Source organism: Mus pahari, chromosome 18, assembly GCF_900095145.1.
Source record: "Mus pahari chromosome 18, PAHARI_EIJ_v1.1, whole genome shotgun sequence".
NCBI classification, from domain to species: domain Eukaryota; kingdom Metazoa; phylum Chordata; class Mammalia; order Rodentia; family Muridae; genus Mus; species Mus pahari.
The window spans coordinates 27,821,958-27,846,613 of record NC_034607.1 but is presented as its reverse complement, the minus strand read 5'-3'; positions in this window follow the sequence as shown (position 1 = coordinate 27,846,613).

The following is a 24,656-nucleotide window of genomic DNA, read 5'->3' as shown; positions in this document are numbered from 1 at the left end:
TGTACAGCAAACCAGTAGCCAACATCAAACTAAATGGGGAGAAACTTGATGCAAGGACTAAACAAGGCTGCCAACTATTCAATACAGAACTTAAACTACTAACCAGAACAATTAGACAACAAAAGGAGATCAAGGGGATACAAATTGGAAAGGAAGAAATCAATATATCACTATTTGCAGATAGTATGATAGTATATGTAAGTGAGCCCAAAAGTTCCACAAGAGAACTCTAAATCTGACAAACAACTTCAGTGAAGTAGATGAATATAAAATTAACTCAAACAAATCAGTGGCCTTTCTCTACACAAAGGATAAATAGGCTGACAAAGAAATTAGGGAAACAACACTTTTCAAAATAGTCACAAATAATATAAAATATTGTGATGTGACTCTAACTAAGGGAGTGAAATATCTCTATGACAAGAATTTCAAGTTTCTGAAGAAAGAAATCAAGGAAGATCTCATAAAATGGAAAGATGTCTGTTTTTAATAGCTGAGTAATACTCCATTGTGTAAATGTACCACAGTTTCTGTATCCATTCCTCTGTTGAGAGACATCTGGGTTCTTTCCAGCTCTGGCTATTATAAATAAGGCTGCTATGAACATAGTGGAGCATGTGTCCTTATTACAATTTGGAACATCTTCTGGGTATATGCCTAGGAGAGGTATTACTGGATCTTCTGGTAGTACTATGTTCAGTTTTCTGAGGAACGGACAAATTGATTTCCAGAGTGGTAGCACCAGCTTGGAATTCCACCAGCAATTGAGGAAAGTTCCTCTTTCTCCACATCCTCACCACCATCTGCTGTCACCTGAATTTTTGATCTTAACTATTCTGAATGCTGTGAGGTGGAATCTCAGCGTTGTTTTGATTTCCATTTCCTTGATGATTAAGGATGTTGTACATTTTTTTCAGGTGCTTCTCGGCTATTCAGTATTCATCAATTGAGAATTCTTTGTTTAGCTGTGTACCCCATTTTTAAATAGGGTTATTTGGTTTTTTTTTGGAGTCCAACATCTTGAGTTCTTTATATATATATATATATATATATATATATATATATATATATATATATATATATATATATATATATATATATATATATATATTGGATATTAGTCTCCTATCAGACTTAGGATTGGTAAGGATCCCTTCCCAATCTGTTGGTGGCCTTTTTGTCTTATTGACAGTGTCTTATTTATAATAACCAGAAGCTGGAAAGAACCCATATGTCCCTCAACATGGGAATGGATACAGAAAATGTGGTACATTTACATAATGGTGTACTACTCAGCTATTAAAAACAATGAATTTATGAAATTTATAGATGAATAGATATATCTAAAGGCTATCATCCTAAGTGAGGTAACCCAATCACAAAGAACACACATGATATGCACTTACTGATAAGTGAATATTAGCCCAGAAGCTCAGAATAGACAAGATATAATTTCCAAAACACATGAAACTCAGGAAGGAAAACCAAAGTGTAGATACTTTGTACCTTCTTAGAAGGGGAACAAAATACCAATGGAAGGATTTACAGAGACAAAGTTCAGAGCTGAGACTGAAGACATGACTATCCAGCAACTGCCCTACATGGTGATCCATCCCATAAACAACCACCAAACCCAGACACTGTTGCAGATTCCAACAAGAGATTGCTGACAGGATCCTGATACAGCTGTCTCTTGAGAGGCTCTGCCAGTGCCTGAATAATACAGAAGTGGATGCTCACAGTCATCCATTAGAGGGAGCACAGGTTCCCTAGTGAAGGAGTTAGTAGAGAAAGTACCCAGGTACCTGAAGGGGGCTGCAACCCTGTAGGTGGAACAACAATATGAACTAACCAGTACCCCCAGAGCTCTCTAAACCACCAATCAATGAAAACACACAGAGGGACTCTTGTCTCTAGCTGGATATGTAGCAGAGGACAGTCTAGTTGGTCATCAATGTGAGGAGAGGCCCTTGGTTCTTTAAAGGTTCTATGTCCCACTATAGGTGAATGCCTGGGCCAGGAAGTGGGAGTTGGTTGGGTTGGGGAGCAGGGGGAGATGGGGAGGGGATAGGGGATTTTTCAGGGGGGAAACTTGGAAAGGGGATAACATTTGAAATCTAATTAAAGAAAAGAATTTTAAAAAGAAAAGAAAAGAAAGAAAATTTGACATATCTATTGATGAAAGACATGTTATTTTTGGGGGCATTCAGACAGATAAACTGAACAACTAAAGATATAAATGTATAACATCACTCCTTTGTATGTTTCCATTTGACAGGATGATATTTGTGAACACTGACTGTTCTGTTTGTGTTTTTCAAGTGTCTGAACTACATGTATCTAATCAAAGTCTGCCTTCAATATGTAACAGATACTAAATGGCAGATTGATTTTCAGAGACAAATTTACTTTTTCAACATTTGAAGAATATTCCTTGAGGAAGTTAAACTCATGACATCTTTAAGAGGTGATAGAATTTCTACTTTTAAGTTGCCATTTAAATTTTATTATGTTAGGTGATTCAACAAATTATTTCTAAGTGGTGGAAAGAGAAATGTATAATAATATATGATAATCACAAGCTTACTGTGTGCTTGGGGCTTGATTGATACCCAAGGAATTGGATAAATGAAATAAAAATAAAAATATATTAGGCATTTGTTTTATGAGGTATTTGGTATGTTCCATAGGTAATCTTTGATTTATTTGTAATGGTCGATTAATATAACATGTGTACCTTATTCATAAATGTTCATATACAATTATAAAGTTTTGAGTAGAGGGGTAATGCCAGAAAAAGGAAATGCAATAGGATGGATATTTTGCCTTGATTCAGGGAAACATCTTAAAATGCACAAAATTTATAGTAAATCTGAACTACGATTAGTAGGTAATTTTTGACTTTGTCAAATACCTTTTTTATTCTCTTTCTTTTCTTTTTTATTTATTCTTTAGTCTTTTTTTTTTACATTCCAGACTTTATTCCCCCTCCAACTGTTCCACATCCCACACCTCCTTACTCCCCTTTCTCCAAGAGGATGTTCCAATCCCATCACCTCCACACCACCAGATTTTCCCACTCCCTTGAGCCTCAAGTCTTTCAAGGGTTAGGTTCATCTTCTATGACAAAGCCCAGACCCATCAGTCCTCTGCTATATATGTGTTGGGGGCCTCATATCAGCCAGTGTATGCTGCCTAGGTGGTGTCTCAGTGTTTGCGAGATTTCGGGGATCCAGGTTATTTGAGACTGCTTGTCCTCTTTCAAGGTCACCCTCTTCCTCCTCAGCTTCTTCCAGCTTTCTCTTAATTCAACCTGTTTTATATTATTTTATATTAAATATTCTCTTTTATATTAAATATCCTATATTTATAGTGGAGAAAGGTTCCAAGATACAGACATGTTACATTAACAGCAAGAGAAGGGAAATCTCTACGTATAGGTTGAGAGACTAATCACGATATCTTCAGTTGACAAAAACTCCTCACTGTCTTCTGGTGAAGCTCAGGTCATGCTCCGCTTCCTTTTACAAAACTATGTCAAGATATCCCATCCACACTTACAATTGGGTAAGAAGGGCAAAGGAATTCGACCTACAGACACGGTGTTCACTATTCACCATATAAAACTCAAACTCCCATTTCTCTGATTTTTAAATGGAATATTTTATATATTAAGAAATGTTTTGATTAACATCATTTTGTTTATACTAATAATACTTACTATATTTGTGAATATAAACATTAATCATACTGATACAATACCTTCTCTGAGTAAGCATTTCTTCTCAGTGAATACCTCAAAAATAAAATGATTTTCAAAGGGAATTCTTTCAGCATTCATAACTGAAATGTGCTTACCCAGGCTGATATTCAAACTCCCATTAAAGACAACTATTTTATATCTATGCTTTTATTGCTGTCACCAAGTCTCTAATGTTAAACACTATTGTAAATTTTACAAGATAATAGCTTGGTCCATTTGCCTTATTATTCCATCAGCTTGTAAAAGTTAAGAGGTAAACACTAGATCATGTATACCTTTTAAAACAAAGTAGTATTTAATTTTATAAAATCACAGCCTTTTGCAATAAATATATTTATTACATTAATATCAAGAAAATATATATGTTTTAATGTGAGAAGATGATTATATTGAATTGTGAGCAGTTACTAAAATTTTTCTGCTGTTATTACTAGTAAATGAAACTTTTAATGTCAGAGTTATGATATTCTTTAAACATATGGTTGATATACAATTTTTAGAAATACTAAATTACATGGGAAATATTTTTGAATATTTGTTAATATCAACTATCAGTATATTTCTTAAATTAATATTTGCTTTCTTAAAATTACCCCCAAAAGCTAAGAGACTTATTAAATTAACTCCATAATTCATTTAAGATATTTGCATAAATGTTGCAATGCAGCTTTTCTCCTTGAGCTAAATTCATCTGAAGATAATTGTAGAATAAAATCCTAGAGTCCTATAAGCAATGAAGCCCATACAGATAATTGCTGTCTTGCTACGTACATAATGAGATTGAAGTCAAAGAGATTATGTGTCATGTTCAAGGTTATACAACTAGTTAGTTAGTAGAACTCAAAGATCCTGACATTCACTTTGTAATACCATGTTTATGATCTGTTTAATAGCCTACAGTACAGGAGTAGCAGATGGATTAATCATATGATCACAAGGGTACATTCATCCAACAAGTCAAATATGACACCGCTTCAAAGGTCTCTTTTATGAAAGATGTTGCTTTATCCTTGTGTAAATAGAAACAGTGAGGAGTTAATTTCCAAATTGTAAAATGTAAGAATCAACTATATGAAAAACAAATATAGAATATCCAAACAACCTTTTGCTTACTAAAGAAATCAAATCAATAACTAAGTTAGAAATAAGCCAAGCTGTGTTTGCAGCCCAATATAAAAGGGACAAGATCCAGATTTCTTAACATTTGTTCAATGTATATGAAATGTATCAGATAAAAAAATAAAATGAGTAATGGGAAAAATCTAAATATCCTCATAAGAAAAATAAAGGCTTTTTCCTTCACATTTTTTTTGTTTATTGGAGAATAAAGAATCAAGTATAAGATATTTGATTCAAATCAAGATATTTAGTATAAATATTCTAAACTTACAAAACTAACTTGATGTATAATTAATTTTAAAGAGGGAGATTATATACAAGCTAAGCTAAAACATTTATAAAGATATTAACTGTGCTATAAAATAGTTTTTAAAATGTTAGTTTGAGTTCCTTGGACCTAAAAATAATGACATAATCATTGTGAATTTCTTGTTTGTTTAGCCAGAAAGACTAACGTTAAACCAAAATGGTATTAAAATACCATGAAAATAACATGTTGATGTTTTTATATTTAGAACAAGATTCTATCTCAAGAAATGAAAAATAAAAGAGAAAGGCAAAAGGATAATTGAAAAGAGAAACCTTTAGGGGAAAATAGATGTATAAATAATCTCATTTAGCCCAATAGAGTCCAACATACTATATGTTGCACTAAATGAAACAAAAGTCAATATTGTCCCAGGTATAAATGTATCGACAGACAAAACAGAGTGGAGCAAACATGTAAATGAGATGCTGGACATGTGTACAGTTGACATACATTTCTTTTACTAGCCTACATGGATAACCAGTGGCAGACTGACAGAAACACAGCATATTATTCACAAATGTAAAATTAATCACTAGGGAAAAAAAGGTCTTTTCATAGAATCTAATTTGATCATGTTTTTTCCCCCAAAAAACTCCTCCCAAATCACCTCATCTATCTACACACACAAATTAATATTCTATAGCTCTTCATAAAACGTAAAACAAAAATGATAAAAAAAATACCAAAACAAAACAGCTAAAATACCCCCTACACACACACACACACACACACACACACACACACACACACACACGCACACAAAGTCCTTCTAATGAATAATAAAATCTAAAGACCAGATAGCAAGGTGAAATTGATCCACAATTATAAGAAATCTATAACCTTTCCCAGACATACATTCAGGTATTCTCATACAATAAAATGAGCAATACTAATGCTCATACAACTAAAATGATTCAATCATTTAAAACAGAAGACAGAAAACAACCTCAGTTCAAATCCCAGCTCACAACTGACAACAAGCTAGATATCCACACAAAAATGTGTAGCCTTAGCTCAGAGCAAGCATAGCTAACTGACAGCCGCATTCCAGTGTATGTTGCCACTTCAAAGAAATAGTAATAGACACGAAAACCTAGTTCACTCTTCTTGCCTCCATATTTGTACTGTTATGTGCTCCTGAATACACACACACACACATACACACACATGCATGCACACAAAAAGCAAATCATGTTTTGGCACATATCACTTAAATTTGTCCCTATTACAAAAATAAATTAAACATATATGATTCCTGCAAATGTCCAGTTCAAGGCCATCATTTTCACATAGCTACAAGTAGTCAGGCAGTGTATTTAGTCAGTTCTTTGTTATTGCTTTGCTTTATTAAAGACTGGAACCCTTTGTAACCTAAGGTATATTGTTAATTTGATCTCCTGATTCACTATTGTGAGTCCTGGACTACAGAACAGTACCACCATACTGAGGTCACCCTGTGAAAACTTAACAAAGCTATCTATGTGTGACTCAGCAATGACCACTTCATTTCTCCCATGCAATACAATTTCTTCCACACATGTCCACACCAGTGAGAGCTAAGGAGTTTCCACATGGTCCTGCAATCCCAGCGATCATTCATTAAAAAGAAAAGTACTTCTGTATCCTGTGTTTTATTTTGTAATTTAATTACTTATGCTGTGATTTGCCCTGAATGAAGATTTCAGAATAAACATTTCAAGTAGAAGAGAGTCTAAGGTCTGTAAATAGTAACACATTTGACTTGAAAATATTTTCAATAATCTCACTATTTGCACTTGATGTGACTCTGTAACTCAGCACAGAAACTGAGCTAAGCAATGGGTGGCACTTCATTAACACAGAGTTCCTGGCAGGTCTCTGACCTACCAAGATTTTTAAGTACCACTAGCAAGTGCATAAGCAATAACATAAACATTATATTTTAATACTTGTATTAATATTATATTCCTTATAGAATAGCACAAGAATTACTTCAAATTCTAAAATAATCTAGAGACACTTTTATAAAACAATTTCAAATTTTATGTTGTATAAACTATATTCAATTATTTTTAACTATTATTAAAATAGTTAATCAACACAAAAACATATTTGCCTTTCAAAAATATATTAAAATGTTCATACTGAATGTAAATGCTGACTATAACATAGTGACCTATTATTAGACTGCTAATAACATTATACTTAGATGTGGTTAATTTTAATTGCCTAAAATATATGGTTCTCATTTGTTCTCACTAATTTGAAAACATTAGTCCTGTTACTAAATATTCCCAAAGAATCAAAATAGAAATTTATAGAATAATAACCATTAAAGTACATAAAACAATCTCTATAAAATGTCTAATATATTCATTGAAATTTAGCTAAAAGTTACAATATTTTTTCTAAATATGTTCTTTTAAATTATCTTTAATTCTGAAAGATTTTATAACAAAATTCAAATAGTATGGTTTACATTTCTAGGTGTCAATATCTATGAAGTCTGCTCTTATATTGGTGTATTCTTCATATTATACTAGGATATGAACTATCTCTCCTTAATCTCTGAAATTTTATGAAAATACTATAAAAGTAACAGTACATATTTTGCCAATTGACAAGGTTTTGTTTTTTGCGACAATATTAAATACATAGAGCTTGATATCGTCAGTCATTTTATACATTTTTTAATATATAATCTGATACTCTGTGTCAAAATTATGCTAATGAAGATTATAATACAATCATGTTGATGGGGAACTCACAAACAAAGGAGGCACCTTATTAATTTCCACACATGAGCTAACAAACAGAAAAATTACTGAAAGTTTTTCCTATTCCCATTAATGAGTGGATATAGGGAACTTACATCTCCATATATTTATATATATATATATTTTTTTCAGATATCATGCAGTGGGCAAGTGAGCTTCTTGGCAAGAAGATAGCCCACTCTATTGGAAAATTTTCCAGTAGATCAATAAAAAGATGGACTTTCATGAAATAATAGTTTAGATAAATTAATTTTTTTCAGATTTCCTGGTTTAATTTATAGTTTTAGGGAGTTAGGATAATTGATATAAAGTTTAAGGAGATGGTTTAAGTTATAATAACTTTAGAATTAAGAGTAGAATATGCTGACTCCCTGGTAGTGAGGGATGCATAAGCTAGAAAAGGAATATATATAAAAAAAAAAAGTTCAACGTCCTTAATCATCAGGGAAATGCAAATCAAAACAACCCTAAGACTGCACCTCACACCTGTCAGAATAACTAAGATCAAAAATCAGGTGACAGCAGATGCTGGAAAAGATGAGAGAAAGACGAAAAGTCTTCCATTGCTGGAGGAATTGCAAGCTGGTACAGCCACTCTGGATATCAGTTTAGCAGTTCCTCTGAAAATTGGACACAGTACTATGAGAAGATCCAGCAATACCACTCCTGGGCATATACCCAGAAGATGCTCCAACTTGTAAATAAGGACACATGCTCCACTATGTTCATAGCAGCCTTATTTATAATAGCCAGAAGCTGAAAAGAACCCAGATAGCCCTCAGTGGTGGAATGGATACAGAAAACGTGGTACATTTATACAATGGAGTACTACTCAACTATTAAAAATAATGAATTCATGAAGTTCTTAGACAAATGGATGGATCTAGAGGATATTATCCTGAGTGAGGTAACCCAATCACAGAAGAACACACGTGATATGCACTCACTGATAAGTGGATATTAGTCCAGAAGCTCAGAATATCCAAGATACAATTTTCAAAACACATGAAACTCAAGAAGAAGGAAGACCAAAGTGTGGACACTTGGATCCTTCTTAGGAGGGGGAACAATATACCCATGGAATGAGTTACAGAGACAAAGTTCGGAGCACATACTGAAGGAATGACCATCCAGAAACTGCTCCTCTTGGGGATCCATCTCATAAACAACCACCAAATGCAGACACTATTGCAGATGCCAAGATTTTACTGACAGGAGACTGATATAGCTCTCTCCTGATAGTCTCTGCCAGTGCCTGGCAAATACAGAAGTGGATGCTCACAGTCACCTAAGTGGAGCACAGGGTCCCCAAATTAAGGAGCTAGAGAAAGCACCCAAGGAGCTAAAAAGGTCTGCAAACCTATAGGAGGAACAACAATATGAACTAACCAGTATCCCCAGAGCTCCCTGGGACAAAACCACCAATAAAAGAAAACACATGGTGAGACTTGTGTCTCTGCCTGCATATGTAGCAGAGGATGGCCTAGTCGGTCATCAATGGGAGGAGAGGCCCTTGGTCTTGTGAAGGTTCTATGCCCCAGTATAGGGGAATGCCAGGGCCAGGATTCAGAGTGGGTGGGTTGGGGAACAGGGGGAGGGGGGAATGGGATAGGAGATTTTTTCAGAGGGCAACCTAGGAAAGGGGATAACATTTGGAATGTAAATAAAGTAAATATCTAATATGAAAAAGAAAAAAAGAAAAGGAATATAGTGAGTTTGATATGTGACAAAAATAGAAGACAAAATAGAAGACAAAAATAGACTTGGGATAACAAGTTACATAATCAAAGAAAACATTCATTCAAGCTTGGGTCTGAGTTCCTAGATCTTATCTTCTAGATATGTGGTCATAGGTTTTGGTATGCACCATGAAAAGACAGGATTTTGAGAAAAGGGTCAATAATTCTATTATGAATATTAGAATAGATAATGTGATGATTAGTCAGTTTAGCTGAAGAAGACTTGAAAATAAAATGTCAGATGGACAATGATCTGTTTCTTAGTAAATACAAATTGTTGTCTCCTAAGCATACAATAAACAAAACAAAACAAAGAAAAACAAACAAACAAAAAACCTTGCTATTATAGACTGGCTTGCTTAAACTTTTTAAAATCAATGTTAAAAGAATTACTGATTTGTAGAGAGAAAGATAGACATGCTTTGACTTTCTTAATGAGCAAAAATGCAGCCAGTCAGAAGTAAATGTATTGTTAGTAACAGAAGTAGCAAACGATATCCTGTATCTTGAGAACTGTGGTCCGGCAACAATAGAAAAGTCACCCTCATAGACCATGCTCTCAGAGGGATCTAAAGGTGAAGGGAGTATGCTATCTATATATAAAGAGAGAGGTGACACGAATGGGTCATGTGAATTATCTACACCAGAGAAATGAAACAGCTTCTCCATCAGTGAGCTTACTGTGTTCTGCTTGTTTTGAACTTGGGGATTGAAAAAGTACTGTGTTATTCAGGTTCAAACCCTCCACTGACCTCTCAGCTTCTACAAGATGCCTGCACAACTTTAGACTTTTTAGTCAGTTGTTCAAAGATAGAATGTTATGGGTACACACAGGGTTTGTCCTTGCAGTGGCAAATAGAATGAAGCCAAGCTAAGTTCAATTTAATCTTCCTCTAATATGGTGAGTGATCACTGGAGCTGGCTATTTGCTGTTCAAAGAAAAATAATATATATTGTACTTTACAGACAAAATGTTCTTTAACCATGAGTATCCCAGATTACATATATGTGCTTAAGTGAAGGTTCTTATTTTAATTCAGATAAAGATTACAAGGAGACAATGATGATTATTACCAATGACAACATTTACTGTCATTTTAAATATGATTACAACCTAATCTAGATTTGACAAAAGTATGGTGTTATATTTCTGCATAATTTACATTTCAGGAAAAATGCCAATTGTATACTGATTTATACTGGACAGTGTCAGCAGCACACAAATATACAATTTATCATAAATAAACTGCTTAAAATAGTGAAAAACATTTTTATTAACAAATAAAATTCAATTCTAAAACAAGTAACTTTTGATGAGAGTACTACAATATAAAATGTGTCTTATTTTCTCTCTTTTTTGTTCTTGTCACATATAAGAAATTGTTATATTGCTTATCAAAAATTAGATATCATAAAAATAAAATATATTTTATACATTAAAACACTATGTTTTTTTGATTAATCATCATTGCTTTATTATGGATTAATGGTATTTCTGCTTCACATATGTATACTGTTTCAGTTGATAGCAATCAAAGTCTTCTTGGGGGACATACTTTTGTTAGAAGTCCTCATCCTGTGTCATCTAAATTGATTGTTATTGTTATGAGTTACATATGATTGGTTATATGAAATCTTTCTTAAATATAGTCTCTGTTATGTCACAGGATGTGATGAATGGAAAGTTCAAGAAATGACAAGTGTTGTCTAGATTGGATGTGTACACACGTTTCTGTTGTTAAATGGTTATTGGGTGTCTTAGTCAGTGTCTCTATTCCTGCAGAAACATCATGACCAAGAAACAAGTTGGGGAGGAAAGGGTTTATTCAGCTTACACTTCCAACTTGTTCATCACCAAGGAAGTCAGGACTGGAACCCAAGCAGGTCAGGAAGCAGGAGCTGATGCAGAGGCCATGGAGGAATGTTCTTTACTGGCTTGCTTCCCCTGGCTTGCTCAGCTTGCTTTCTTATAGAACCCAAGACTTACAGCCCAGAGATGGTACCAACCACAAGGGGCCCTACCCCCTTGATCACTAATTGAGAAAATGCCCCACAGCTGGATCTCGTGGAGGCACATCCCCAACTGAAACTCCTTTCTCTGTGATAACTCCAGCCTGTGTTAAGTTGACACACAAAACCAGTCAGTACAGTGGGTTAAAGTGTTGTGCCGCTTTACAAGTTGTGTCGCTTTACAAGCTCAGGCTTGAGATCTTTTCTAACCCAACCCTGACACAGCAGAACAGAAGGTAAGGCAGAGGAGCCTTGAACACTCATCAGGACAAGTTTTTTTTTTTTTTTTTTAAATTAATTAATTAATTAATTATTATTTTCTTTATTTTCATTTCAAATGCTACCCCTACAGTTCCCTATACCCCTCTGCCCCTGCTCCCCTAATCACCCACTCCCACTTCTTGGCCCTGGCGATCCCCTGTGCTGGGTCATATAAAGTTTACAAGACCAAGGGGCCTCTCTTCCCAATGATGGCCCATTAGGCCATCTTCTGCTACATATGCAGCAAGGTTTTATAAGAAATGGAAATAAGTGAGGGGTTATTTAACCTGGCAAGAATCTAACTGAATTCCTGTGGTAAGCCCACATATGAGTGTTCTGTAGCAAAACTGTATACAATTGTTTATACAATGTTTGGAATTGTGGGGTAATGTTTTTAACCTAACCATTGGGCTGTTGAATGATTTTGCTTTGATCTATTGTTATATACCAATTAATTTAACACAGAGAAGATTTGTAAAACATTGATTTAGATCTAACCCTTAATTTTATCTTTTCTATATTCTTTTTTAAAATTTATTTATTTTTATTGGATATTTTATTTATTTACATTTCAAATATTATCCCCTTTCCCATTTCCCCTCCAGAAACCCCCTATTCCATGCTCCCTGACTCTGCTTCTATGAGGGTGCTCACTCACCCACCTACCCATACCTGACTTCCTATCCTGGCATTCCCCTACACTGGGGCACCGAGCCTTCCCAGGACCAAGGGCCTTTCCACTGAAGTCCAACAAGGCCATCCTCTGCTACACATGTGGTCCCTCGATGTCTACTCTTTGTCTATTATTAGTATTATTATTTCATTTTTCTCTAAAAAATATGTGTATGGGTGGTATCGGTGTTTCCCTTCCTTGTATGCCTGTGATGTGCATACCTGTTACATGTGGAAGGCCCCAGATTTCCCACAAAAAGGAGTTACAGATGTTAAGCTGTATAAGGTGCAGGATATCAAACCAGAAACAGCATCAGCAGCCAGTGCTCTTAACTGCTGAGTCATCTCTCTTTTCCTTTCCTTTTTTTTTTTTTTTTTTTTTTTTTTTTTTTTTTTTTTGAGTCATGAAGTTCAGATAGATTCAGGCTTTCCAACTGCATATTAGAATCACATGTATAATCGTACCTGCTTTATGTATTGCTGTAGATTGAACACAGGGCTTTATATATGCTAGGAAAGAAAACTACTAGTTGAAAAACATCACTGACTATAGTGGTCAAGGTATTAATTTCAAATAGTTTCATGTTGCTGATTTATCCAATTATAAATAAGCAATGTGCTAAGCCCCTTTTAAGACAAGATTTCTCTCTCCCCTCTGCCCCACTCCCGTTTGTGTGTGTGTGTGTAGCACATTTGCTGAGAGTCAGGAAGAGGGATTTAAATAGTCTGGAGATAAAAAAGAGCAGCAAGTATTTTTAACTACTGAGCTGTGTCTTTACCTTTTGAGCCAGTTTATTCTTTTTGTTCTCCACACTCAGTCCTTGCCCCATACACGAGTCTAGTTTACCTGTCAAGCCACAGTGCCACTCACCATGAAGAGAGGAATCCATCTTATTTGGATTCCTATTGTGGCTGCGGTGCTTCTGTTATTCAATAAACTTCCCTGAATTATTCACGGGCAGAGCCTATTAGGTAAGTACACTGGAATAGTTAATGTCGAGGATATTATATATTTCCACAAGATTTCAATTCTTAAAGAGCTTTTTATAATTTGAGGGCAATACATAGTGAGAAACTCAAGTCCTTTTTTCAAGAAACTGTTAATGGGACCTGCCATGATACAGTTGGGGTTTATTGTAATTGAAATATACAATGGCTATTCTTGAATGTAAAGGTTTAAAATTTGTTTATTTTAATTTTATACATGTGGTTCTTTTGTTTGAATGTGTGTACATGTACCACACGCAAGTAGTGCCCACGGAGTCCAGGAAATGGTTTCAGATCCCCTGGTACTATATATGCCACTGAGCCTGGATATTCTGAAAGTCCAGCTGAGCTAGCTTCCAGCCCATAAATGTAGGGGACTGGATTGTCTGAACATCTGCATTTTACTTTGTACACCTTAAAAATATCTAAGATACTAAAATATATGGAAATAAAAAAATGGAACCATTGTCTCTCTATTTTTTTTCTTTTATCTTTGATGCTATAATTACATGCTTTTCCCTTTTGACTTACTCCTGCGAAGCACTGTATTGTGCCCTCCCTTGTTATGGTGAAAATCCATAGCCTCATTTTTTTTTTTTTTTATTAAATGTTCACTGTCAATCGTTTTCCATGCACAGTTGAGGCTTTTTTGGCTTTTGACCTTCCACATTGCTATATCTTCTTCTGTTGTTCTCGATCAGTTCAAACTGATAAAGACATATTGGTGAAGCATTATGGGTATATCTTCTGACATTACTAAGAGACAGTCTCATAATTTAAGTTGCAGATCCCTCTGGTTCTTACAGTCTTTCTGTTCCCTCTTTCTCTGAGATCACAGAGGCTTAGGGAAGGGAGTTGTTTGAAGGATATGAAGACTGGCATGATTAAGAGAGGTCAGTTAAAATATATCTCATCCATTAATTGAGATTTCCTTACAGTCACCTTCATGTACGTATATAATTTAGGAAGTTTGTACCATATTAGGATTTCATACTACCTATCAGATGGTTCTTAATTTTACCAGCCCCTTCCCACATTAGCTCCTTGTCCCCTTCTCCTCTCCTGATCCTCTGGTTCCAACCTACCCTCATCCATCTTTTACTATCTATTCCATTTCCTTTCCCTCAAAAGATTTGTGTGAACCTCTAAGGCTCTTACTTTCTACCTAACATTTGAAGTTCTAAGGATTATAGGATAATTGCCATTAACTTAAGAGCTCATATCCATAGTAAGACTATATATATCATATTCATATTTCTGGGATGAGGTATACAATTCACGATAATTTTTTCATGCAAATTTCATGATTTCCTTATTTTAATAGCTGAGTAATATTTCACTGTAATGGACATTTCCTTTATCTGTACTTCTACTGAGAGATATTTATTTTGTTCCCAACTTCTTATGTTATGAAAAGGTCAGTAATAAACATGATCCTGCAAATGTCTCCTTGGAAGGATGAAGCATCTTTTGGATATATGTCCAATGGTGGTGGACTAGCTGGAGTTTGGGGCTGAATGATTCCCATCTTCCTGAGGAACCACCATACTGACTCCCATAGAAGCTGTATAAGTATGCCCTTTCACCAGGAATGAATGAAACTTCTACTTGCTCTGTACCCTTTTCAGCATAAGCAGTGACTTATATTTTTTTATTGATACTATCCATTCTGACAGATGTGAAATGAAATCTCAAAGTAGCTTTTACTTATATTTCCTTTATGTCTAAGGATACATAAATATACATATTTCTGAGCCATTTGATTTTCTACTTCTGAGAATTCTATTTAGATTTATACTACAATTTTTAATTATAATTATTTGTTTTCTTCATAGTTTTGGTTTATTATATGTTTTGGATATTATTCCTCTATGAGATATATAATTGACAAAAATATTTTCCAATTATGTTGCCTTCTGGGTTGTCTGAATAACTGTTTCTTTTAACCTTGACACACAGTTTCATGAGTTCTGATTAATTAATTGTTGATCTCAGTGCCTATATTAATGGTGTTCTTTACAGAAAGTCTTTTCCTGTGCCAATGAGTTCAAGGCTATCCCCCACTTTGTCTTCTATGAGGTTCATTGTATCTGGTTACATGTTGAGGTCTTTGATTAGTGGCAGTTCAGTACAGGGTGAAAATAATGGGTTTATTTGGATTCTCCTACATACCACCATCCAGTTTGACTAGCACCATTTGTTAAAGATATTTTATTTTATTTATTTTATTTTATTTCAAAGTGTGCTTTTGGTTTCCTTATAAATAATCTTTTGGCAATGGTTGTGTAGATATATGTCTTGTTCTTCACAAGATTTATGTTTTGTTTCCCTTGATCTGTGTGTCTGTTTTTGTGCCAATGCCATGCTGCTTTTCTTCCTGCAGATAGATCTGTAGTACCATTTGAGATCAGTGTTAGTGATATCTCCAGCGGTGTTTGTATAATTCAGGTTTGCTTCAGCTAAACTGGGTTGCTTGTGTTTCCATGTAAAGTTGAAAATTGTCCATTCATGAACTGTTAAGAATTATATTGACATTTTGATGGGAATTTCACTGAAATGAATTACATTTCATAGAATGGCCAACTTACTCTTATTCATACTGATTCGTGAGCATGGGATATGTTTCATTTTTATCTTCTGATCATACTAGTATCTAACTTTTGGGGGTAGAGTTACCTCAAGATACAGTATTTGAGGCTGTTTTAAAAGGTTGTTTCTCTGATAAATTTTTCAATCTGTTTGTCATTTGTATATATGAATAGAACTGACTATTTTTGTGTATGCTAATTTTGTATTCTGGTGACCTGTTGAAAGTGTTTATCAACTGGAGACACTTTTTAGTGGAGCTTTTTTTTGGGGGGGGGGTTGTTTTATATATAAAGTCAGATCATCTCCAAATAAGATACTTTATCTTTTTTTTTTTTTTTTTTTTAAGATTTATTTATTATTATATGTAAGTTCACTGTAGCTGTCTTCAGACACACCAGAAGAGGGCGCCAGATCTCATTACAGATGGTTGTGAGCCACCATGTGGTTGCTGGGATTTGAACTCAGGACCTTCGGAAGAGCAGTTGGTGCTCTTAACCACTGAGCCATCTCTCCAGCCCTTATCTTCTTTTTTTAATTAGATATTTTCTTTATTTATATTTCCTTTACAAACTGGGAAATGTTATCCCCTTTCTTAGCTTCACCTCCTAAAATCCCCTATCCACTCCCCTCCTTCCTTGCTCACCAACCCACCCACTCCTGCTCCTGGTCCTGGTATTCTTCTATACTAGGGCATAGAACCTTCACAGGACCAAGGACCTCTCCTCCCATTGATGACCAAGTAGGCCATCCTCTACTGCAGAAGCAGCTAGAGCCATGAGTCCCACCACCTCTTTTCTTTGATTGGTGGTTTAGTCCCAGGGAGCTATGAAGGTACTGGTTAGATCATATTGTTCTTCCTATGGGGCTGCAAACCCCTTCAGCTCCTTGGATACTTTCTCTAACTCCTTCATTGGAGACCCTGTGCTCTGTCCATGGCTGTAAGCATCCACTTCTTTATTTGTCAGGCACTGGTAGGGCCTCTCAGGAGACAGACATGTCAGGCTTCTATCAACAAGCTATTTTTGGCATCTCCAATAGTGTCTAAGTTGCTAGTTGTTTATGGGATGGATCCTCAGGTGGGGCAGTCTCTGGATGATCATTCCTTCAGTCTCTGCTCTGAACTTTGTCTCTGTAACTCCTTCCATGGGTATTTTGTCCCACCTTCTAAGAAGGATCAATGTGTCCACACTTTGGTTTTCCTAGTTCTTGAGTTTCATGTGTTTTGAAAATTTTATCTTGGATATTCTGAGCTTCAGACTAATATCAACTTATCAGTGAGTGCATATCATGTGTGTTCTTTTGTGATTGGGTTACCTCACTCAGGATGATAGCCTCCAGATCGATTCATTTGTTTAAGAATTTCATGAATTCATTTTTTTAATAGCTGAGTAGTACTCCATTGTATAAATGTACCACATTTTCAGTATCCATTCCTCTGTTGAGGGACATCCGGGTTCTTTCCAGCTTAGGGCTATTATAAATAAGGCTGCTACGAACATAGAGGTATACTTTATCTTCCTACTTTCTAACCTGTACCCCTTTGAGCTCCTTCAGGTGATATTGCTGTAGATAATACTTTAAGAACTATATTGGATAGGTGTGAAGAAAGTGGACAATCTGTTTTGTTCATAATGTTGGTGGAATTTCTTTGAGTTTCCATTTAAGATGATGTTGGCTATGAGCTTGCTGCACTGTATCATTATTACAATTAGATATGGCTCTTGTATTCCTAATCTCTCCAGAACTTTTATCATCTAGGAACATTGAATTTTGTCCAAGGCCTTTTCCTCCCATCTAATGAGGTTATCCTGTTGCTTTTCCTTTAATTTTGTTTATATGGTATATAATATTTATTGCTTTGTGCAGGTTGAGCCATCTTTGCATCTTTGGGATGAAGACTTCTTTTTTATTATTGGTTATTTTATTTATTTACATTGCACATGTTGTTCCACTTCCAAGTTTCTATTCTCCAAAACCCCCATGCCATTCCCTATCCCCTCTCCTTCTATGAGGGTGTTCACCTTTCCCTCCACCCACTCTTGCCTCACTTCCATAGCATCCCCCTACACAGGAGTATCAAGCCTCCTAGAGACCAAGGGCCTCTCCTCCCATTGATGCCAGAAAAGGCAATCCTCTGCTGCATATGTGTTGCCTCTCCACCCTGGAAAGGCTGAATTTGCCCTTGCTGCCACTGAGCCTGAGACCACCTGGAGTGGAGCCCTCAGACCTAGATGGCTCTATTGTTCTACACCTGCCTGCTCTTCTCCAAGACACTACTACCTGCTGAGAAGCTCTTGAGATATTCCAGAAACAGCATCCTGAAGATCTACCTACAGGCTTGCACCTGTAGGACAGGCACCAAGAATGGATTGGTGAGGGATGGGCCTCCACCCTCTTTATAAGCACAGACTCTTTGTAAAATTTAAGAAGTCTTGAACAGAAAATCATATCTCAGCATCCATTATTTCTCTCGCCGTTTTCTCCCATACAGCTCCTGCCTCCCACTGAGGAACCCAGTTAGTATGGCTGCAGGCGGCTACACATATGCAGCTGGAGCCTTGGGTCCATCCATGTGTGCTCTTTGGTTGGTGGTTTAGTCCCTGGGATCTCTGGAGGAAGGGGGCCGTTTGGTTAGTTGATATTGATCTTCCTATGGAGTTGCAATCCCCTTCAGCTCCCTTAGTCCTTCTAGTAACTCTTCCATTGTGTTGATGGTTGACTGTGAGCATCTGCATCTGCTTTGGTCAAGCTCTCCTAGAGCCTCTTGGGGACAGCTATACAAGGCTCCTGTCAGCAAGTAATTCTTGGCATCAGCAGTAGTCTCTGGGTTTAGTGTCTGCTGATGGGATAGATCTGTTAGGTGGGGTGGTCTCTGGTTAGCCTTTCCTCTAAGCCTTCTAAATCATGGTGGATATTTTTTTTTAATGAATTCTTCTATGTTGTTTGTAGTTATTTGTTAAGATTTTTTCATTTATGTTTATAAGTGAAATTGGTCTGTAATTATCTTTTTTATTTTGTATCTTTATGTGGTTTACATTTCAGGGCAATTGTACTATCATACAATGATTTGAATAATGTTTCTTCTGTTTCTATTTGTGGAATAATTTGAGGAGTATTAGCATTAACTCATCTTTGAAAAACTTGTAGAAGTCTGCACTAAAAATTTTTTGGATCCGTACTTTTTTTTTTAAGTAGAGAGACTTTTAATAACTGCTTCTTTTTCACTAGGGAGTAAATTACTCACCTGTTCATGATTTAAATTTGTTAGGTTGTCATATTGAGAGAAATATCCATCATTTTTAAATCTTTCAAATTGGTGAGTATATATTTTTTAAAGTAGGCCCTTATATTTCTCCAATTTCTATAGTTATTTTCCCATTTCATTTCTAATTTTGTTAATTTGTATATTTCATTTTTTTTTTAGCTATTTTGGCTAATGGTTTGCCAATTTTATTGTTTTGGTCAGAGAATCAATTCTATGTTTCATTGATTCTTTGTATTTTGTTCATATTTTAATATTTCATTTTATTCCCTTACCTGCTGAGCTATCTCTCCAGCCCTTCTCTTTAATGTTCTTATGCAGGCATTTAATGCTACTGGTGGCCCACGCCTTTAATCGCAGCACTTGGGAGGCAGAGGCAGGCAGATTTCTGAGTTCGAGGCCAGCCTGGTCTACAGAGTGAGTTCCAGGACAGCCAGGGCTACACAAAGAAACCCTGTCTCAAAAAACCAAGCTGAACAAAACAAAACAAAACAACAACAAAAACTCTGGCTGGTTCAACTCAGCTGTTCTAGTTCAAACTCCTCTCTAAACTGACTTATTCAAACTGGCTTCTCTTGGCTTCTCATTAATTTGCTCTACATGGAACTAGAAGAACTCAGCTGAACTCAACTTTGTTCAACTGTACTTGACAGAGCTGCACTGAACTGAATTCAGCTGAACTCCATCCACTCAAGTCAAATGAACTGAATTCACCACACTGCCTTCCATTCTTGACTCACTGTGCTGCTCTTAACTCCTCTTTTTTGTGCTTTCTCTTGAGTGGCTTCTCTTTTATGGGCCTGTCTTGTGAGAGTCAAGCATGTCCTATCTCTGACTCGTTCTGTCAAATCTTTCTCTGATTAGGTCACTTTCAAACATGGCTGCTTCTTTCTACAAACCAACTTTAACTTCATTATTAGAGGTTATATATATGTCCTCAAGATATTTTATATTATTTGTGGCTATTGTAAAGGAAATTGTTTCCCTAATTTCTTTTTCTATTTCTTTTTTTTTTCCCCAAGACACGGTTTCTCTGTATAGCCCTGGCTGTCCTGGAACTCAGAAATCCACCTGCCTCTGCCTCCTGAGTGTTGGGATTAAAGGCATGTGCCACCACACCTGGCTCTTCCCTAATTTCTTTCTCAGACACTTTATCTTTGTATAAAAGAAGTCTACTGATTTATTTGATTTAATTTTATATCTGACCACTATGCTGAAGTTGTTTATAAGCTGGAGACATTCTCTGGTAGAATTCATATCATCTGAAAATAGTGATATCTTTGTTTATTCTTTGCCAATTTGTATCCCCTTGATCTCTTTTTGTTGTTTTATTGTTCTAGCTAACACAAGTGAAAGACCTGTATGACAATAACTTCAAGTCTCTCTAGAAAGAAATCGGAAAAGATCTCAAAATATAAGGAGATCTCCTATGCTCATGGTTTGGCAGAATTAACAGTAAAAATGGCCGTTCTACCAAAGGCAATCTATAGATTCAATGAAATCCCCATCAAAATCCCAACACAATNCTTCAAAGACATGGAAAGAGCAATTTTCAAATTCATCTGGAAAGGCAAAAAACCCAGAATATCGAAAACAATTCTTAACAATAAAAGAACAGTTGGAGAAATCACCATCTCTGATCTCAAGCTTTACTACAGATCAATAGTGGTAAAAAGTGCATTGTATTGGTACAGAGACAGACATGTTGATCAATGGAATAGAATTGAAGACCCAGAAATAAAACCTCACACTTATGGTCACTTGATCTTTGACAAAGATGCCAAAAATATACAGTGGGAAAAAGGGTGCTCATGTTACTGGTTTTCTGTATGTAGAAGAATAAAAACAGACCCATATTTGTCACCTTGTATAAAACTCAAGTCAAAGTGGATCAAGGACCTCAACATAAAACCAGATACATTGACTGTAATAGAATAGAAAGTGGGAAAGAGCCTTGAATTCACTGGCACAGGGAGAAATTTCCTAAACAGAAATTCAATGGCTCATGCTCGAAGATCAACAACTGAAAAATGGGACCTCATGTAACTGGAAAGCTTCTGTAAGTCAAAGGACATAGTCAATAAGACAGATTGGCAGCCAACAGATTGGCAGCCTACAGATTGGGAAAAAAAAATCTTCACTAACCCCACATCCGATAGAGGGCTAATATCCAAAATATATAAAGAACTCAAGAAGCTAATTTCCAAAATAAAACAAAAACAAAAACAAAACAAACAAAAAAACAATCAACCCAATCAAAAAATGGGTATAGAACTAAACTGAGATTTCACAACTAAGGAATCCCAAATGGCTGAGAAGCACCTAAAGAAATCTTCAGAGTCCTTAGTGATCAGAGATCAAAACCTCAGGTGACAACACATGTTGGAGAGGATATGGGGACAAAGGAACACTCCTCCATTGCTGGTGGGATTGCACAATAGTACAACCACTCTGGAAATCAATGTGAAGGTTCCTCAGAAAAACTGGAAATAGATCTACCTGAAGACCCAGCTATACCACTCTTGGGAATATACCCCAAAGCTGCCCCACCATGCCACAGGGGCACATGATCCACTATGTTCATAGCAGCCTAATTTGTGATATCCAGAAGCTGGAAATAATGTAGATACCCCATGACAGAAGAATGGATTCAGAAAATGTGGTTAATTTACACAATGGAATACTACTCAGCTATTAAGAATGAGGACATCCTGAGCTTTGCAGAAAAATTGATGGAACTAGAAAATATCATCCTAAGTGAGGTAACTCAAAGTCAAAAGGACATGCATGGTAAATACTTGTTAATAATTGGATGTTAGCCAGAAAAGAAAAGAAAAGAAAAGAAAAGAAAAGAAAAGAAAAGAAAAGACTATACAGAATACCCAAGATATAGTCCATAGAACTCAAAAAGATCAATATGCTGAAGTGCCCAACTAAGGAAGTATCAGTTCCACTTGTCAGAGAGAAGTAAGTAATCACAAATAGGGAGTGAGGGAAGGACCTGGGAGGGAAAGTGGACAGGGTTGTGGGGGAGTTGGTGGGGGTGAGAGTAGGGAACCTGACCTTGTATTGGGTTAGGGAAAAGGACTGAATCCCTGAGGGCCAGCAGAAAGAATGTAAACTGGCAACCTCAGGAAATAGGAAATTGGGTGGGCCCCCCAGAATGCACCAGAGACCTGGGAGATGAGAGACTCCTAGGAGTCAAAGGGAGGGACCTTAGGTGAAATGCCTAACAGTTGGGAGAGGGAACTTATAGCACCCACCTCCAGCAGAAAGAAAGGACATCAAGTGAGGGATGGGTTGTCATCTCACAGTCACATTACTGACCCATAATTTTTCCAGTCTGAAAGAATTACAGGGATGGCAATGGAGAGGAGCCTGAGGAAAAGAAGGTCCAGCAACAGGCCCAAAGTGAGATCCAGCTCAATGGGAGACCCCAAGGCCTGACACTATTACTGAGGCTATGGAGCACTTACAATAACAGAATCTATCATGACTGCCCTCTGAAAGACCCCACAAGAAGCTGAAACAATCAGATACAGATATTTGCATCCAAATAATAGACAGAAGCAGATGAACCCTGTTGTTGATTTAGGCAAGACTGAAACAATCTGAGGAGGAGGGCAATCCTGTAGGAGGACCAACAGTATCTATTAATCTGGACTTTTGAAATCTCTCAAACACTGGACCATCAAACAGACAGCATACACCAGCTGATATGAGGCCCCCATCATAATTATACTAGAGGACTTCTGGGTCTGTATTCATTCAGAAATGATGCACCTAACCCTCAAGAGACTGGAGGCTCCAGGGAGTTTAGAGGTCAGGTGGGGTGTGGGGTGGGGCCATCCACATGGAGACTGGGCAGGGTGGGGAGGAATTGTGGGATGTGGAGCAAATTGAGGTTGGATGGGGGCAGGCAGGAAATGAAATATGGAGCATAAAAAATAAATTAAAATTAAAATAAAATTTACAAAAATAAGGAGATCAAAAAAATTCTACATCCTAAATGTGTGTCTGTACTGCAGGCAAAAGGATTAAAGGTGTGTCATTAGAGCAGTATCACAGATACCTTGAAGTTCTCAGGATCTGATTCCTTGCCTTGTTTCTGCATTAAAGTTCCTCTATAGGTCACTGTAATGCAAAGAAAGACCATACTTTCATGTACATTTTCAATTGATTTTTGATAAAGCATAGATGCTAAAGTTAGCTCTTATTAAAAGTCCATTGGAGTCTTTACAAAAAAAAAAAAAAAAAAAAAAGGCCTTGCATCAATTAAGTAATGCATTTAAAAAGTAGTTAGCACATTTAAATACATACTTCATCAAAGAAGACATGATTAATATACAAAAAAACTTGTGAATACAGTCTGTTAGTGGCAAAATGTAAACCGAATTAAATATCTTGAAATACTCACTAAAACCATATTTTTTTATTAGTTGGTGAAGAAAGAAATCCATGGAAATAAACCGATTAAAGTCCTGGCAAGGATTCAGACCACAGCTGTTAGGAACAAGTAGTTCAAGCCATGTGGAAAACATCTTAGCAATGTCTTATCAACCTACAACATACTCTGAGATCCAGAAATCTTACCTCTAGTTATTTCCCCAACAGAAAGAAATGATATGTTCGTACAAAAGAGATTTTGTTTGCTACTAGTAGCTCTATTTATGGTAACTTTAAACTGTAAACAAATATTCATAAATTTAGGATTGGATTAGAAATACTAGATTTTATGCTTGATTTTTGCATTAGTCAGGGTTCTTGGGAGAAACAGAGCTATTAGCATGCTCATCAGTGTGCTATATTTTCTGTCTCTGTGTCCATGCCTCTATCTCTCTCTGTCACCGTATCTCTGTCTCTGTCGCTGTCTCTGTGCCTCTCTCTTTCTTTTTCTCTGTACACACACACACACCCACACACACACACACACACACACAAATACACAATGTGCACACAACTGACTTTCATAACAGAAGTTAGAGAACCAATAATGACTTTCCACACACAAAATACTTAGAAAAATCAGTATCTTCTTAAATCTGAGAAACTGAATACTTCAACAGCTTGCCTGGTCCTCAAAGTCTAGATTCTTTTCTTTTCTTTTCTTTTCTTTTCTTTTCTTTTCTTTTCTTTTCTTTTCTTTTCTTTTCTTTTCTTTTCTTTTCTTCTCTTCTCTTCTCTTCTC